The sequence below is a fragment of the Telopea speciosissima genome, chromosome 1, assembly GCF_018873765.1.
Source record: "Telopea speciosissima isolate NSW1024214 ecotype Mountain lineage chromosome 1, Tspe_v1, whole genome shotgun sequence".
Lineage (NCBI taxonomy): Eukaryota > Viridiplantae > Streptophyta > Magnoliopsida > Proteales > Proteaceae > Telopea > Telopea speciosissima.
In genome coordinates, this window is record NC_057916.1 from 64244260 (window position 1) to 64261241 (window position 16982).

The window sequence follows — 16982 nt, forward strand, 5'->3', positions numbered from 1 at the left end:
TCTATGATGTATTACTATTAATTCAGTTTTTTTATTATATTTTTATAGTTACTTGGTGGAGTACAAATGGAGGTCGTGCTTTTGAGCTTTCAAAGCTTGCACGACGCATACTAGGCCTTTGTTGCTCTTCTTCTAGTTGCGAGCGCAACTGGAGCACATTTGAGTTTGTAAGTATTAAGTATTAACTTACATGATTACATTTACTTTTAATTTATTTTTTAGACTCTTTTTTTTCCACTTTTGTTATGTCTTTTTATTGAAAAATGACTTTTTTGTTCTCTCTTGTTTATGAATTCAGATTCATACCAAAAGAGGAATAGACTGGAACATTCTCGTTTGAATGATCTAGTCTATGTTCAATCAATAGCCGCCTCCATGAAAGGTTTCAACGAGACGTGAGTGGAAGGCAAAAACAAAACATATGATCCACTAATTCTTGATGAGCTGGATTGGTCTAGTGAGTGGATGGTTACCCAGTCAGAGGAAGATTTAGTCCATCCCAATGATGATCTCACGTGGGATGATGTTGGTAGAGCAATGGGGGCATCGATTGAAGCCCCCATCCGACCAAGGAGAACTCAAGCATCAACCTCTAGAGCCGATGTGACATATTCACGCCGTGGACATGCTAGAGGGAGAGGTAGCTCAAGGATGGCTGATGTTCAGGATGACTCTGAGCTAGATGAAGATGAGGAAGAAGAGGAAGATGATGTGAATGACGACGAGAATGTCGTAGATGACTATGTTGGTGTCGAAGAGCCACGACAAGAAAATCTGCCAAATGCAGATCTTTTAGATGAATATGATAATTAATTAGTTTTGGTCCTTTTGGATATTATGATTATGGATTATTTAAACTTTGAAGGTTTGAACTTTAAACTTTGATCTTTGAAGATTAGTTAAGGACTTAAAGTTATCTATATTTGGTTGATTACTTGACTTTAATAATTTGATCTTTGATTACTATATTCAGTTATCTATCTTAAATTATTTTTTGGCTTTTAAATACATAATTTCCTCTCCTCTTTCATCAAATTCATATATATTAATATATACCTATTACTTTGTTCAGGTTGCTTTGCTCCAAATCACACAATGAAGAAAGACTATTGCTATCAAGCTTGAAGAAACAGTTAGCCTATCATTTAATTTTTACTATTGCTTTCAATTATTTGATAGGTTATCTATATTTTCAATTTTTCATACTTTCATATACACTAATGGATATTAGTTACACTTTCATGAATTAAACCATAGTGGCATAGTATATTAGTAGTAGTGTAGTACACTTTCATGTTGATTTTTGATGTTATAGGACATATATTATGGCATACTCAATGACATTAAAAATAGAGAAAATAAAAAATTAAACATGGTCGACATGCTCGCCATGGCGTTTCGCCATGGCAACGCCATGGCGGGCGACATGTCGATATATCGACGTGACACCCTTCCACCGACTTGGATCGCCGTGACGCCGTGACAACTATGGTTTTGAAAGCATACAATAACATGGTTGGCTGTTCTTGGACTGGCTGTACCTACTGTTTCTTTTTTGGGGTCAATATCCGCAATGCAGTTCATCCAACGATAAACCTAATCCGAATTATAGAGCTACGACACAATCAAACCCGAACGAACAAAATGTTGAATTAAATCGTACCAACAAGTCCAAGATTGCTGAAATCTAATTTATAATGAAGGAGTGATGTACTGGTCAAACTTAATTTGGTGTGCACGAATGCTGTCAAAATCGCTCTTAATGAAAATAATTTTTTGGACATCAAAACAAATGAATATTTTACCGAACTTTTAGTTTTTAGCAATGTTTTACCATACTAAGATTTATGGAATTTTTAGATTTGAGAAAAAACACAGCATTAGAAATTTGAAAATTGCATCTACTGCCGAAAATCTAGTTTTTGTTCTTGAACTGGGGGGTTGACTTTTTTCCTTTTGGAATTTGATTTTTTAACTATTTTTATTGGATTCAAATAGGTGGTATTTGCTTATTTATGAATAATATCTTAAGTAAATGATTTACTTAAATGATATTATGCATAAATAAGTGTTTGTCCTGTGTCTGTCCTGGTTTCCCACTAAGTGAAACTCCTATTTGGAATTTGTTTTTGCAAAATCTGATAGTGCCATTGTGTTTAAATGGCCTAAAATAGGCTGAGTACTTAGTTTCAGACCCAACTAGGTCTAAAACCCACCGAAACCAGATTTTGAGTTGAAAAATAAACAAATGCACCAACTTGACCGAGATCTCGATATATCTCGAGTCAACTCAGTTTTTCCCAGATTCGAAACCTGGTCGGGTTCCGAGTTTTAGTTCCTTGCTCTTGAGCAGCAAGGCTGATGAGCTTCTACGAGCACCGCCAGCCACCGCCGTCATCATCATCAACGTCATCGTCATTGCTGCCTACCCTCCCTTGGCACCGCACCGGCCTGGTCGGTCTTGGCGCTATGAATGCTACATTCCGCGCCGCTTTGCTCCATCTTACCATCCGTGAATTTCGCCATGTTGCAGCGATCGCCCATCAAGGGGTATTAACCCGTATCAGTTGATACAACACAATAGCATATACAATTTTTTTTTTTTAAAGTATTGTATCCAGCATGTATCATATCAGTGCCTAACGATACCAATATGAATTGGCAGATACACAGCAATACAATGTGATACTTTAATCCTTGCTAGGAACAATACAATAAGGGGATCTGTCCTCTGCCTGGGAGCATGGCCCATACGCCACCGTGAGGACCAATGAGAGTGAGCAGGTAAGCATCAACAGGGGCAGAATTTCCACAGTCATTTCGCCCCATGCTGTGTCTGGACGCAGGAGCCATTCCCCCGGACAGTGTCCTTTTCCCATAAAATAAATAGAAATACAACAAAAAATAAAGCCAGTGGGCGAGCCTTGGCGCAACAGTTAAGTTGCACTATTGCAACCAACAGGTTGCAGGTTCAAAACTTGGAAACAGCCTCTCTGCGAAGCGGGGGTAAGGCTGCTCAGATTTTCCCTCCCAGACCCCGCAGTAGCAGGAGCCTCGTGCACTGGGATGCTATTTTTACCACTGAAGATAATGCCCACAATAGAACTAAAAAGGGACTGAACAATGGGTTCAGCCTAGGACCAACAACATATCTAACCAATCTCTGTGGAGTGCGTTCTTCAGAGCTAAGTTTTTTTAAAATAATCATGTTGCATTGGCAGGGTTGTGTGGTTTAGGTTCGAAGTCTTGGAGAAATACTCTGGTGCATAAGGAATTCTTGTTGGAGAAGTCAAGATGGTTAGTTGGCTCAGGCGATATTTTTTTCTAGTTAGATAACTAGGTGGGGGACGGCCCTTTGATTAATTATGTGGATAATGCTCTTCTTGTTGATACAGGCTTATTTGTTAAGGATGCGGTAGATGAGGAGGGGGTGTGGAAGCGGGACTTGTTGAACCAGAATGACTCTGCAGGGGTAAGGCAAGCATTTTAAACGATAATGTTGCTACTTTTGATAAGGAAGATGTTTTGTTATGGTCGATCTCCAGCAACGGCCGTTTCACAGCCAAATCGGCCTGGAATGAGGTGCGATGCAGGTCAACTAAGGTAAATATGCTAGATGGATTTGGAACCATACACTGCCCACGAAGGTAGCCTTTTTTACTTGGCAGCTCCTTAATGGGAAAATTCTTACAGATGAGTCTTTAATGTCTGTAGGTATTCCCCTGGCTTCTAGATGCAATTGTTGTGGGAGTCCAAGGAGGGAGACCACAAATCATTGCCTGGTTTCAGGAGGCACTGCGGCAAAGATTTGGGGGTTTTTTTCTCGTGTCTTTGATGTTGAGGTGCTGCCTTCTTAGGATGTCAGAAGTCGTATCCTTCTTTGGCATGAATCGGCTAGTTGTAGCAGCCTCAGTGCCTATGCTGCAGGGCTTTTACCTTCCCTGATTTTTTGGAAGCTTTGGAAGGAAAGGAATAACAAGAGGCATGGGGAGCGAAGGCGCTCTGCTGGTTCTATTATTGAATTCATTAAAATCTGGGTGAATGGCCTTCCGTACCCGCCTAAGATTAAGTGCTCGACTTCCACCAGAGATGGTTTGAATTGCAATGTTTTGGTTTATCGGCTCCTCTCAGGCGGAATGGTCCTCTCCCGATTTATTGGTGTCCGTCTTTCGCCTCAGTAAAGCTTAATGTGGATGGAGCTTATAGAGGTAATCCTAGAGTTGGCAGGGGTAGAGGGGTAATCAGGGATAAGGAGGATATTGTCGTAGCTGCCTTCTCGAAATTCTTTGGTGTTTGCACAAATTCGATTGCTGAGCTAAGTGCTCTGAGAGATGGTTTGAAAATGTGCCAAGAATTAGGCTTAGGAGTTTGTGGTTAATTCGGATTCAGCTTCCACGGTTAGAATGGTTAATCTAAAAAAGTGTAACCTTTGGAGAGGTTGGTACTGGTTCCAGGAAATCATGGCCCTAATTGGTTCTACTCGGCCTCTGATTTCATTTGCTTATAGGGAAAGTAACAGGACGGCTGACTGGATGGCAAATCTAGCATGTGACTCAGGTTCTTCCATCGTGTACCAGTTTGGAAGCCAGCCACTAGGGGAGCTGCAGCGTATTCTTTGGGAAGACAGAGTTGGCTTGCCAATCTTAAGAAAGTAGTGTATAGGATTTTTCCTACATGAGTGTTTGGGGTTGGGTCCAGTTTTGAATTGACAGGTTTGCTCTGTTGGGTCGGGGTAAGGTGGTACGTCCCCCCCTTGTATTATTTATTCATTTTTTTATTATTAATAAAAGCTCAGGGGCTGGCCCGGGTCCCAGGTAATATTCGGGTTAAAAAAAACAACATTGTACTACATAATATAAATAAAGGTCCCTGACCAGCGATCGAATATACACTCTGAATCTATCGCTGGTTCAGATTCTTCTCTCTCCATCATCTCTTCTCTATCCTCTCTTTGTGCTTCTCTTCTTCTTCCTTTGGTCAGATGATTCTTAGTTCTTTACCAAGTCACAGAAAATATATAGAGTGCTAATTTAGCAAAAGCCCAATTCTTGAGTATGAACATGGAATAGTTAAATTGATAGCCAAGAAATACCTTCAAGGAACAACATATGTTATCTTAGACTTCTTCGTTCAATCATCCATACAGGAGGAGATTTCACAAGAGAATTAGACCAAGGCGTAAGTGAGAAGGTGCTACAGGAGGCTAGGAGCGTTCTGATACCATCCAAAAAATTGAAAGAGGGAATTTATAAAAGAGCTACCATACCATTCATGATTCATGGAACAAAGTGCTAGGCAATCAAGAAAGAACACGTTCACTAAATAAGTTATCTGAGATAAACAACTTAACAAAAAGTATGTCTTAATATAGAGTAGAATGATGAAATAGAATTTTAAAACTGAAAATGATAGGTATGGATTAACCTTGATGGAGTTAAGTTAAAAGAGCAAAGTATCAAATGATGATGAATTACATTATAGAAGGATCAAACACATCTGGCTTCCTCCAGCTTTAATTAAAAAAAAAAGGTCAGGTGATTGTCAAACAGAAAGTTTGAAAGATATCAAAATCATAAGCATAAGTCACTAAATATATGTCAAGGATCAAGAACTCAGTGCTGACACTGGTTTCGACAGGCCAGAAACCGAGATTTCCCAGGTTTCGACCATATCTCGGTCAAAATCTGCTACTTTCTCCAAGCCAACTCGAAACCATGGTTTCGACGCCCAAAAGTTGTTTTTTTCCCTGATTCTTGTTTTGCTGTCCTATTTTTGACATTTTGAACCCAATCCATGCATTAGTTTCACATAATACTTGTGGTTTTGACCCAAGTTTGATAGTGTATATTGTTTTGGACATGATATCGAATAAGGTTTGACCGGAACATAACTCCTTCAATATAAATTAGATTTAACCAATCTTGGATTTGTTTGAAAGCTTTACAAGATTGTTTAAATCTGCTTTATATCAAAGGAGTTATGTTCCGGACAAACCTAATTTGGCATGCGTGAATGTTGCCCTGAATGGAAATAAATTTTGACATCAAAACAAATGAATATTTTACCACTCTTTTGGTTTTTAGCAATGTTTTATCATATTCTGGTTTATGGAATTTTTAGATTTGAGAAAAATACCAGCATTTGAAAATTGAAAATTGCACCTACTGCTGAAAATCCAGTTTTTTTTGTTGAATTGGGGGTTGACTTTTTATCCTTTTGGAATTTTATTTTTTAACTATTTTTATTGGATTCAAATAGGGGGTATATGCTTATTTACGAATAATATCTTAAGTAAATGTTATATTTGGCACAAATAAATGTTTGTCATGGTTTCGAGCCAAGTTTCCTAAAGTTTCGATTGGGGGTGAGTGAATTCATATAGGTGTTCAGGTCGAAACTTGCGAAATTACCGAAACATGGTTGAAACAAGGTTGAAACCTGTCAAAACCAGGTCGAATTTAAAGTCAACCCACATCTCGCCTTGGTAGGCTACGAAACCGAGTTCTTCTTCCATGATATATGTTAGATGTGCCATATAATTTAGGGGACACATTCTCTGTCCGGGAGGGTGCCCCCAACGCCAGGGCAGGATTTTTGCCTTTCATGGGGCGTGGGGCATGGGGTGGTCATTTCGCCCCATGTTGTGTCTGGGCGCAAGAGCCACACTCCGGACAAAGTCCTTTTTCCCTATAATTTATAACAACAATTGGATTGAGTTTTTAATTGTTCCCCCTTTTTTATAAATGTTTTCATATCATACAAGACATCATCAGTTTAGAGTGGAAGCGATGTTACCTTGCACTCACAGGCAATAGAGCTTAGTGCACATCTTAATATGTCAACAATGAGTGAGTATCCATCATCTCCTTGCAAGAAGAGGGAAGAAAATATCCTGCGTGCAATCTGCATTACATAAATTCTAACTCCATAAGATCATTAGCTAATTAAGAAAAAAAAGTAGGCCCTCAGTATGTAGGCAAGGGTTAGCGGCATTGCACCTTAGGAAATTGATCCTTTGCCGGTGACTTTAAACACTCAGTAAATACTGCCATGCAGAAAACATATACTAGATCTCCAACAAAACATGTATACTCCCCAACCATGAACAATGCACATCTGTTCAGGTTGGCCACAAGCAGGCCTTGCAACTTCTCAAATTCCTTGCCATTTAGTACCCTAAAATACCCATTGAACATGGAAATTCATTAATAATTCTCATTTTCTTAGGGTGAAAACAATATTATCGGTGAATGAGCAAAGGTTTCAATCTTAGAATACAACAAACAGAATGTTAGACAGAATTCTAACAATTGAAGGAACTATTTAGAATCATATCAGCTAAGTATAACCTGAATAAATAAATAACAAAAAATGCAGAAATTGGTAGATACAACTGTAGGCTCAGCTCATACCTTAACCATGGTCCGACTTGATCCACCAATTTGAGTACCCTTCGATATGCATCACCATCCTTAGTCTTACTCCCTAAAACACACCTCACAATAGTCACAACCAACTCAACAACCAACATAGCTAATTGAGGGTCTGAGTTATCCTTCATCAAAAGTGGCAACATCCGCTCCTCAACTTTCTTTCCTTTTACTGATTTAGATGCATGTGCCAGAGAATAAATACCCTGCAACCTATCCAGAACCAAAAACGCCTCACGCTCAGCTTCCCCATACAGCTTCCAAGCCTCAAAACAATGGACCAAATTAAGCCTCTGCAACTCTATCGCATATGGTTTCCCCGCCAATTGTGAAACCATACACAATAAACAATCCAAACAAAGCTTGTAAGTATCGAACAACTCAATGACCCTATCTTCCTCTTCTCCGCCTGGTTTTGGTGATTCAAGTAGCCGCTTTGGCAGTAAAGACACAGATCTATTGAGAAATGGGAGGAACTTCTTCGCAAGAGAACGAATTACAATCAACTCAGCCTCGTTCTCCTTCTTACTCTTCTGGTTCTTCTTTGGCTTCTTTGAATCGATCTCATCGTCGATTGGGACTACATCTGCAAAAGGTTTGAGAATATCTGAGTAGTGTCTGTAGAGACCTTTGTATTCCGAGTTTTCAAGCTTTGCAAGGAGAGAGGATTCCGTAGTGGGATCCATGGAAGAGGTAAGAGCAGAGCTAGTGACGTGGTAGAAAAGAGAAAATGGACGAAGGCTGAGACCGTCTTTTATTGCAGCCAAAAAAAACTGAGTGTTGCCCTTGAGAGATTGGAGAATGGATCATCTGCATGTATGTGCAGGTGAACGTACACCTCTGAGCCAATCACACGTTTATTGACCTTGACCTCCTCTTTCAATTACAGAGCTTTAACAACTTCAAAAGTTTTCAATTTCCTTGCTTGGAAGCTGCACAAGGAATTGGAAAGTCAGATTACTGAAGATGCTACCAAGTGTCATATACAAGTTTACAAATCCATGAAAAGGATGATGTTATCGGTTTATGGCCCTACTAAGTTTCAGGGATAATATTCATCCTGGTTATAAGCAATCAAGGAAATTTTGAGTTTTGTACTCTTATTACAGTAGGTTCCCACAGGCAAATCCAAGAAGCATGACAGGTGAATCTACCCCAAGGGATGCAATTCAATTTGAACAGAATGACTAATCTACTTTGGAAAGGAGTCTACTAACTCAATTCACAAACAAGTTCTTTATCAAGGAGTTGAGAGAGAGAGAGAGAGGTCCTCACCTTCGGTTCTTTCAGGAACTCTATGGCAGTCTGCAGGGGAAGGGGGAAAAAAAGCGAGCTCAGGTACAGAATCTACCGACTACAAAGCAGAATCTTTAAGCAATAGTACATCTTCTCAAACAAAGCTTAGCCATTTACAAAAATTTCATAGACATATTTAATAACAAGAAACGTCCCAAGGATCTCCAAAATGACCCAGCAAAGATAATACGCATTTGGAACCAAAATGCTCGAAATCTAAGTCATAAAGGGATACAGAGAAGCGGGAATTAGAGAGGGGGTTTTAAACCCTAGATCACTAAACGTATGAATGCATTAGTTCAAAAAAATAATAATAAGAAGAAGAAGAAGAGAACAAACATTACCTGAGTTGAAGGAGATGCAGACCTCTAAAATGTAGAAAATGAGTTTAAGGAGATTACGCCTTTGAAATCAAGATGCTCGAAATCTAAATCAGAAATGGATATAGAGAAGCGGGAATCAGAGAGGGTGATTTTAAACCCTAGGTCACTAAGGCTGTATGAATGCATTATTTCAGAATAATAAGAAGGAGATGAAGGAGATGCAGACCTCTAAATTGTAGAAGATGAGTTGAAGGAGATGCAGATGGTAACATTAGGCTTGGAAGACGATGGAGATGCAGATCGTTTTTCCGTTCGTTCTAACAAAGGTAGCAGGCGGTAGAGCTTCTAACGGTAGAGGACGATTGAGAGTGGAGCCTTGCTTCTCTTCTTCATTCTTTGCCTTGAGAGATTTTTAGCGGGAACATGTGTTTTAACTAGAGCCCAATTTTTCCCAAAAAAAAACGTTTTGGTGGTTTGCAAAACAAAGGGCCCTCTTGATAACCTTTCTGCTGTTTCTGTGCTGAGAAACAGCAGAAACAGTTTTTTCTCTTTCGATGCTAAGAAACAGCTTTTGTAGCGTTTGGTAAATCTGTTCTGAAAATGTTTCCAGAATACAATTGGAACAGTAATGGTGTTTGATAAAATCTAGTAAAGTCTGAATATAGAATTTGTAAATGAAAATTGTTGGGAAGGGTATATATATTCTTAAAGAAAGATACTGCTACAACCTCCAATATGGAACCTCTACCTACAGTGCAATTTGAGGAAAGACAATTCCTCTTTAAGAGCACGACACTGCTACAACCTCCAATGTGGAGCACACAGCCCTCAAATATCAATGCTCAAACACCACTTGCAACAACACAACCCAGAAAATTTGGCAACTTCCCACTTAACTTTAAGAAAGTGATAGACCTCACCTAAGGCAGGATGCCTTCACAATTCAAGCCAGACTATCGCCTAGGCAGATTTTGATATTATAACTTAGACCTCGATAAACCAGGATAACGAACTATACAAAGAAGAATGGGGCCTTCAAGGGGAGCTTCAGTAGATGAAAACAACAAGCTTAATGAAGCTCGGATGATCTCAGATGTGCCCAAAAAATAAAAATCAGAAAGGGGAGTAATCACAAAAGAAGAGAGAGACCGATTATTCAAGGGAAGTTGACTCTACAGCCATTAAACTATTCTGAAAATCAGTCTCTTTTCTTTTGTGATTACTCCCCTTTCTGATTTTTATTTTCTAGGCACATCTGAGATCATCCGAGCTTCATTAAACTTGTTGTTTTCATCTACTGAAGCTCCCCTTGAAGGCCCCAGTTGCTGCTGTTATAGTTGTTGTTATCCTGGGTTATCGAGGTCTAAGTTATAATATCAAAATCTACCTAGGCTGATAGTCTGGCTTGAATTGTGAAGGCATCCTAGCCCAACCCTAAATCTCCTTAGCTAGGCCAAGACCCGCCTTGACTCTGACTCAGGGCCTAAAAACCTTGACCCTAACCCTGACCCTGACGGGCCAAGCTCAACCCAAGCCCGCCCTGATTGACCCTGATTGGGCCGGGGCTGGGCCGGGTGGGCTGGCCCTGGCCCTGACCCTGACCCTGACCTCATCTTTCCTTCTAATAAAATCACTTTACTAAATAAAAAAGAAAAACAGAGCATAGTGATCATTTTAAGGGGAATTCAATTCGGAGGGAAGGGAGAAAGAAGAGCGCTTACAAAATTACAGAAATTACAAGCAGTACAAGCCTATAACATAACCTTATTGAATCATAAAACGGCTTTAAAATCATCCTACTTTAATCAACAAAGCAAACTCTGAGTCAAAATCATTCTTTGGAAAGGTACAGAGGCAAATTCCCATATCTTCACCGTTCCATCTTCGCTTGCTGAAGCTAACAGACGGGTTTCCTACAGAATATCAAAAAGCCAAGGACATGAGTGCTAAATACTCTAAACCAACATTGGAAAGGCACCAATTTGTAGATAAATATGAGTTGTGGTGTTTAACAGTAGAGATGGGACACTCTTCCTCTTACCATGATGGTGGTAAGGTGAAAGAGTGAAGGAAAGGAAATCTGGAAGAAATATTTAGCCCTATGAAATACTAATCAGATGGAATCTTGAACCTAAAAATAATATACAAGGCATAACAGATCGCAGCAATGCAAGATTGTTGAAATACATAGCCCAATGACATACTAATAAGATGGAATCTTGACCATATATATTCTGCCACTAAATAGCAATGAACAATGCGCAATGAGCAATAGACCCACATACATATAGAGACATAAAGGGAGTGAGAAATGCATAGATCTTATAAGGGTTAGATTCCATCTCTTTCTTCATCATCACCACCACCACAACCAAATAAAAGAGAATTTTAAACGACTCTTTACCTTGTTTTAGAAACAGAACCTTCGATCGTTCAGCAAGTGAGAACCTTTGTTTCTCCAGCGAGTTAGAGAGAGAGGTGATGAAGAGAATCACTCCATGAGAGAGACGAATTTGTCTGCTTTAAGTTACAAGCACAGGGGTAGGGGCTTGGCATTCTCTGAGAAAAAATTTTATAGACAGAGAGGAAGAAATGAGAGATTCGCCACTGAAATTGCTAGCTAAACGAAGACAGAGAAGAAGAAGAGGAACAAAGTGTGTCGACACTCCACCGCTGCAGTCACCTTGGAAATCAATACTATATTTCAACCGCTGTAACTAATCGGAGACTGGAGAAGAGGAAGGGAGTAGGATATTGAGGTTTTGAAGATGACTCGCCGACTGCCGTCAACCTGAAACGAGAACGGCAACAGAGCAGAAGGAGGCAGCAACTAGGGTTCCAAGCATTTGGGTTTTGTTCAAAAGAGGAGATAAGAAACACTTGACTGGGAGTTTGGGAAAGTGGGAATCGGGTAGGGCGAGGGTTTGTGTCTTTGTGAGTTGTGAGTTTTATTTCGTTTTTTTTTTCTTTAAATAATATTAAAAACTTAAAAGCGAGTGTATTATATGTTCTTTTTCCTGGTAGGAAGCGTATTATACGTTCATTATGAAAAAATCGAAAGAGAAATCAAACCAAACAACATCCCAATTCATAAATATAAATCACCCTATAAAATTGAGATAGAAATCATACCAAATCATCGCTTAGGCCATATTTGGTATTATTTTTATTTCAATTTTAGATTGATTTCATGAAATAGTCAACAAATAGATTTTTGGTCAAGAAATTGAAATTGTATTTCATTGCAAATAGGTGTAATAATCAAACCAAACAATTTCCAAGATGGAAATCAACCCTTGAAATTGAAATAGAAATCATACCAAATCAGGCCTAAGTATCTTTGAAGACATCCGATTAAATAATTCACAATTTCACATACATCGAGCAACACAATAACACACTCAACACTAAAGGACTCACAAAAAAAGAGAGAGAGAGTCTGTGTGTGTGTGTGTGTGTGTGCAAAAGCCATTCATGTTTTTTGTTGTTCGCTTAGGTATAGTTCAGAAGTTAGAGTATTAAAAATAGTGTACCTAGTGCATAAGGCTCCCGTTATTGCAGGGTATGAAGAGGGCCATAATGTACACAGCCTTACCCGTGAGACCGTGACCACTTGGTCACAAATGGAGCAACCTTACCTTTGTACCAAGCCTCGCGCCTTGAACCCATGAGGTTGTGACCACTTCGATCAGTCATTCATGACGCTAGAGTTGGATTACTCATTACACTTTTGAGTGGATCGATCTTTGGCTTACCTGCGAATAGGTCTGCTTCCAGATCGGTGAATAGGTCCGCTCAGTCTCTTTCTGTCCAATCTCCAATGGTCTACGATCAACTCGACCACCGAGAGAGAGTGGTTGTATTTGCTTTTGTAATCAATCAATCTCTCGTTAGTTCTCTCCGTATTGTAGTTTAGTTTCATCGATTTACCGTCCTAGGGTTTTGCTTCCGATCAGGAGGTTCTAAAGCGACGGTAGTCGTAATTACGCTAATTTCATTTCAATTTTAGTCGATATTTAGGGTTTTCAATCAATTGTCATGGTTTGATTTAACTAAATACAAGCTCTGATTGACTCAGACAATTTATGAGTTATGAGTTACGAGTTACGAGTTATGACCCATTCTTGTCATTTTTTTTACCTTGACCTAGTCTACAGAGTTAAGAGTCCAGAGTCTACAGAGTATAGACTTTATACGACTCTTGAGCCTTGACCAGGTTTTCCAAAAATTTTAACTCGATTCTTGGCGACTCGTCTAGTCAAAGCCCGATTTTCCAACTATGTTTAATCGAAACTCAGATCACCCCCTAGTTTTCAATCGAAACTCAGATTTGAGTTTTTTCAAAAACCAGGGGGTGATCTGAGTTTCGATTAAAAACCAAGGGGTGAACTGTAATTTACCCATTTTAAAATATCCAGTATTTGTTTTGGATAAATTACTCCCCCCTCCCCTTGATTATGCCCCCAATGACAAGTCCCTTATGTTTGTAATATTCCAAAAATACCCTCCTCACCACTATTTTTTATTTTTATTGTTGGCTTAATGGAGCACTGAGCACTGAACGGCTGAATCTCTTTCTCCCCCTAACCACATCAAAAGTTCAAAACCCTAAAAACATCTCTAGAAACTGTAGTTTCTCCAGCTTGAGTAACGCTCACCGCCACCACCACTTCCATAGCCACGCTCACCACCACGGCTGTATCCACCACCACTCCCACCACCACCGCTGCCCTCACGACATCCATAACCACTGCCGCCTCCACCTCCATAGCCTCCGCCGCCACCGCTGCGATAACCACCTCCACCACCCCTGCTCTACACCTGATTGACGCCTTGACATTAATATTTCTACCATCAAGGTCCTGTCTATTCATCCCTTCAAAAGCGTCCCTCATCAATCTCACTTTTCTGATCTTCATAACCTGGTTTCTAGTAGTTAAAATGGAGAAAATCCGAAGAGCGTCTCATGCTGGATCATGGTACAGTGATAACCGTGAGTTATGCTAATTTTCACTTTCATTCTTCTTCTCTATATCTTCAGTTTCACAGGAATGTATTTTGGGTTTCTTATTCACTTCCTCACACTCCTACCTTTACTTCCAGAATTCAGATCAAGGGGGGAGAAGAAGGGACTCTCTCTGTCTCTCTCCCATAAACAGGTCTGAGCTTTAAAGAGGGATGGCAATTTCTGAAAGGTGAAAGCACTTCCAGAAGATCTCACTGGATTTTCCCCTCATGGGTTCTTTTGCAGGATCTTTTTAATTTAGGTGCAAGTATGAAAATCTTTCTGCAGTTCTGAGAATCCTCTTACCTTTAAATTAAACGTTCTGTCCTTTTCATTTCTCTATCTTTTCTTTGCCTTTAGTTGATTGATCTCATTTCTTCACCAACCTTTCAGAAGTTTGAGAGAGAAAGCAGCAGCAACAACTACATAGCAATAACCATGGGTTCTTGTAACAGTGGATGTTCCCCTCTTCCTCTGCTCTTCATAGTAAATCGGTTATTCTAATCTTTTCCATGAAAATCTGTCTTGATTTTTATTTTGAATTTGGAGATGCTAGGTGGAGGGTTTTCAGATTTGTATTCAACTTGAAAGTTGAAAGACTTTGAGACATGTGTTATTAGAGAAACTGGAGACTGGAGATGCTAGGTGGAGGGTTTTCAGATTTATATTCAACTGGAAAGTTGAAAGATTTTGAGACATGTCTTATTAGAGAAACTGGAGACTGGAGATGCTAGGTGGAGGGTTTTCAGATTTATATTCATTGAAAGTTGAAAGGATGAAAAAGAATGACAAACAAGGGATGCTGTTGGGACATATGGGATTTCTTCATTAAGATTGAGAGTTTTCTAGTTAGGGTGTTTTGGAGGGGTGAAAATTGTAGGCCTTTTACCTTGGGGTATGAATAAGCCAGGGAAGTATTTGGGTTCAGATTAATGGTAAGGAGAAGAGTTTAGGAAACAGGACAAAAAGGCCAAGACCAGGACCAGGGTCAAAATCAGGGCCATAATCAGGGCAAAAATTCAAGGTCAAAATCAGGGTCGGGCCGACCCTAGGACTCAACCCTGACCCGACCCGACCTTGACTCAGGGTCAGGAATTTTTGACACTTCCAAATTAACTTTAAGAAAGTGATAGACCTCACCTAAGGTAGGATGCCTTCACAATTCAAGCAAGACTATCAGCCTGAGCAGATTTTGATATTATAACCCAAACCTTGATAACCTAGGATAACAGCAATTGGGGGCTTCAAGGGGAGCTTCAGTAGATGAAAACAACAAGTTTAATGAAGCTCGGATGTGTTAGTGGTGGTGGAAGCGATGGAATTCTCATGTAATCACAAAAATTTTATGAGAATGCAAGGACTTCAATAAATACATTAATGTACTAACCTCAAGGGGAGAGTAAGGTCACCTAGAACACTCAAATGGTGTGTTCCTGCAAAGGAATGCAACACTTGAAGAAGATCTCCCAAGCTTGTTTCACCTCCAATGGTCAATAGTGCTTGAGGAAGAAGAAGACTCTTATTTTCTCTCTCTAAGCTCTCTCACAATTTTGTACAAATTGTTCTAATGATTTTTCTCTATCATCATCAATCATGCTTGACCTTAGGTCTCTTTATATATATAGACCTAATTGATGAGGTTGCAAATTTACGATCCAGATCTAACCAAGTGGTGTGATCCTAAAGGATAGCCAATAAGATTATCTTAAATTGCACATAAGGATAAAACTTATCCAAAATCATAATAAAGGACAATCCTACCAGGACGTAACATGAAAAATCCCTTGCGGTAGGTAATTTTATTATATATTTTTTTCACACTACTAACACCTATAATGGGCCATTGCAACCATGGAATACATGTCATCGTCACAATTTCGGTCCATTATAATTTATCATGAGAGTGTGGAGGACTTTAATTGGTCATAAAATTTTTTTTCAAAATACATTTAATTTAATATTAATAAAATAAAATATTTTTTGCAAATACTTTACAAAATACCAAGGCCTTGGATTTGACACAATCAAATTCGTCACTCTCCTTTTGGTGTTCTCCGTTTACAGGCAGTGAAAATTTTATTGAGCATCACATCTATAACTATTTACATTGTGCACATCGAGCGGTCGATATAGTCAGTCCTTTCGGTAAACATCAACCATTGACACAACACAAATGTATAGAACATAAATAAAATGGCAAGTGTCCCTCAAGTACAAAGAAAATAACTATCGGAGATTCCTGTTGCAACTACAACTTGACGATGAATAATTCGGGAATCCTCGTGGATCATGTTCAACACAAAATATGCCTGTATTTACATTTTGGTCCATTCACTATTGTATGAATGTAAAATATAGCAACCATAGAACAGATTGCTCAAATCTATCTATAGTTGTGAATAAAACGGTTTGAATTGGGCTGACGCAATATACAATTATGACAAGAACATAATTAAATAAAACTAATTTAATCAAATTAAATTGGGTTTATTGGACATATAAACGTTACAAAATGGTATGACACCACATCCAGTGATGGCATGTACTCTGGTTTTGAAAATGCAAAAATGAATGAGACATTTCCTATTTGTATTCTTAAGACTTTTGTATGTCTAATCAGTCCATAAACTTTTGTAGTTTATAGTAATAATGACATTTCTGTAATTTATAGTTACCTATTAGTGCGTCCCTGTCTGTTTCTTTTTAATATACACGTTATATGGATTTTTAATAATTTTTAATATCCTAACATCATTGGTTTTATATGGATTATAATATTAATGACATTTCTATAATTTATAGTAATCATTCCAAATTGTTGCAAAAACAGTTTTTATCAAGCACCTTTCCAGTACTAAAGGTGTTCTAAATACGTTATTGGAACAGGTTTATCAAATACCATTTTGCAACCCAAAAACATTATTCTGC

General features: G+C 38.9%; 1 long non-coding RNA gene across 1 annotated transcript; it reads right to left on the minus strand.

Moving 5' to 3' along the window:
• Window positions 1-16643, minus strand: LOC122656946. Its single transcript, XR_006332193.1, has 3 exons — window positions 16633-16643; window positions 13666-13669; window positions 1-185 (listed from the first exon to the last, which is right to left on the minus strand). It is a non-coding gene; the product is annotated as an uncharacterized LOC122656946 (long non-coding RNA).
• Between the last annotated feature and the right edge of the window lie 339 nt (window positions 16644-16982).